The following is a 3,084-nucleotide window of genomic DNA, read 5'->3' on the forward strand; positions in this document are numbered from 1 at the left end:
CCGCCTACGCATAAAGGAGTTCTGGACATAAACGTGTGTCCGAAATAGAACTGCCGAAAAGGTGAGATGAATCTACTGATCACACCTTTTTGATTCCACCATAGTGGTGACAAACTTGATAATTTTTCTGGTAGTGGGTAAACTGCAATCAGCTGTTCGTTATTTACTTGGGATTTACATGTTTAGAAAATTACTTTCAACTTACATAGACTCGCAAGTTTTTACTAATACGCTTTTACTTTTGCAAATTGTCTATTCGCTTGAAAACAATTTTTCTTTCAAGACGATAGCCAATTTTTCGTTCGGTTTCAACATCTGGTCATATTTTTGGGAAGTAAGTTTTTGATGATTTTTGATTTGAATAAATTGAAAGCGATTTTTTCAACGTGTAAATGCGGCATTATTCAATTTTATATCCGCCCGCTTTCGAAATGTATAAGAGTGCAACCCCACAAGCTTTTTAGGCGTTTAGCGCTTCTCAGACTTTCAGATATGGCTGAAGTGTAGAGCTAAATTCCTGAAAACCGCGGAATGCCTGAAAAGCTTGTTGTGGGGTTTTCTCTAACACATGTGAGTAAGTAAAATTCACTAGTTTTCCTGTTACAATTTTCTTTATTTTATCTTTTTTTATTTTTGTTTTACAGTCTGTTAGACTTATATTACAAAAATGATTTAACATTCTTAGAATTAGATTTAGATTTAAAATTTAAGTATTTAATATGATATGCTCTAAGGAAATTTTTAAATAACATTATTTTTTTGCCACTGCAATTATTTTACAACAACATAAGAGCATGCCATTGTCCGGAGGTTATGTAGACGGTTGGAAAGGCCGCGTTTCCAATCCGCGCTATACTTTTTGGGTAACTCCGTATCTTGATATCTCCTGTTTGGTCGAAAAGGCCGAGTTTCCGATCCGCCCAGTCGCGCTTTCGTGACGGTTGGAAAGGCCTAGTTTCCAATCCGCTCATTTATTGTTTATGATCTAAGGTTTTTAATGTACTTTAGGTAGTCGGAAAGGCCGAGTTTCCGATCCACCTAGTCGCGATATCTTGCTGGTTGGAAAGTCCTAGTTTCCAATCCACGCTATTGTTCATACATCACTATCTAATAGGCTGCGTTCTACAATAGTCATATAGCAGCCTCTTGAAGAGAGTGATAGTATCAAAATTTTTTCTAACGTCTGGTAATTCATTAAACCACTTTTAGCCTTTATAAAAAATATTTTTTTGTCCACTTCCGTTCTATACTTCGGGATGTATGGGTCCCATTTATATAACGGAGATTCACGCTCAACCAATTCAAGATTTCAAGCATACCTCGTCGTGTGTCGTACGGTTTGTTGAGGATGAATCTCATCCCTCGGTTTTGCATTTTTCGCAGCTTCTCTACCTGCGAGTCCCCCGCTAGGAAGAAAATCGTAGGGCAGTATATAAAGTGAGGTTCTACTATCAGGGCAGGATATCACCCTGAAATAGGTGCGCTACTCAGAGGTGAAAACCGTATGGTAGTTGACAACTTTAACGCACACCACGCTCTTTGGCACTCAAGCCTGTCAAATGATCGTAGGGGAATACATCTGGCTGAGCAGATAGACGATTCGACATTCTGCACAATGAACAACGATGCACCCACCTGGATTATGGGCAGCTGCTGCAGCTCGCCAGATCTAACAATTGTCAGCGCTGGTCTGATAAACAGCGTAAAATGGCGACCTATGCTGTTCCTAGCATCAGACCATCTGCCCATAGTCATCTCGATTGATAAACCTGCCGACTTTGCTTCCGCGGATCACCGGACCTATGTCAACTTTTCCAAAGCTGACTGGAAAGGCTTCGCGGATGTTACTGAGGGCGTCTTCACTGCACTTCCTATACCAACCGACGTTCATGTAGGTGAACGTAAGTTCCGCAGGGTTTTCACTGCTGCTGCAGCTCGCTTTATCCCAGCAGTATGTATTAAGGATCCACGTCCGAACTTTTCTGCTGAAGCGGCTGTTCTAGCTGATGAGCGCGACAGCCTTCTTCAGGCCAATCCCGGAAATCCCCGTATCAGGGATCTCAATTCGGAGATTCGGCAACTTGTGAACGTACATAAGCGGAAGAAATGGGAACAGCATCTGAGACCTGCAACTTCGCTTCTGGTGTGAGTACGCTTTGGTCAACCGTGAGGTCATTGTCCAACCCGGCGAAGCGTAACGACAGAGTTGAAACAGACTTCCACAGAGAACCACGCTTCGTCGGCCTCGGAGCGATGCGCGACCTACATTAGCCGGCAGTTCATTCTGCATCCTCCGGTGGATAAAGCCAAACGTCGAGTGACCAGAAAGCTGCACAAAATTCCAAAACCCTGTGCGCCTCTTATTTTCACCAGCGGTGAGGTGAGGGTAGCCATCGGGAAGGCAAAAGCCTCCAAAGCCATTGGACCCGACGGAATATGCATGTTGATGCTAAAAAATTTGGATCCTGCTGGAGTAGCGTACCTAACGGAGGTCCTCAATTTGTCTATTGCCACTCTCGTGATTCCAGCCATCTGGAAAATGGGGAGAGTGGTCCCACTGCTCAAACCGGTAGCGAAGACACTTCCTGCCTTGCTACTCCCGTATTTAATGAACCACCTGACCCCAGCGAAGCATCAGCATGGGTGTTGTTCTATCCCCACTTCTGTTTAATTACTATATCTCAAAGTTCCCTCAACCACCAGAGGGTGTCAATATTGTCTCCTATGCTGACGATTGTTCGATCATGGCGTCCGGGAATGGAATTGATGACTTGTGCCCGAAAGAAAACGGTTATCTCGCCGAACTTTCTTCACTGCAAGGAGCCTTGCCCTATCCCCTGGGAAATCCTTGGCAACCCTATTCACCACCTGGACGAAGAGGTCAGACTGCAACTGTGTATTCACGCCGATGGCATAGCAATACTGACAGTAAATACCCGAAAATTCTCGGAGTTACCTTCGACAGTCTGGTCTCCTTCTCGGCACCATGCAGCCGTAATTGTCAACAATGTACAGAGCCGCAACAATGTCCTTAAGTCGCTGGCCGGCAGCACTTGGGGCAAAGATAAAGAAACGTTGTTGGCA

The sequence above is a fragment of the Rhagoletis pomonella genome, unplaced genomic scaffold (genome assembly GCF_013731165.1).
Source record: "Rhagoletis pomonella isolate Grant_MI unplaced genomic scaffold, Rhpom_1.0 Rhpom_scaffold_00008, whole genome shotgun sequence".
Taxonomy (NCBI): domain Eukaryota; kingdom Metazoa; phylum Arthropoda; class Insecta; order Diptera; family Tephritidae; genus Rhagoletis; species Rhagoletis pomonella.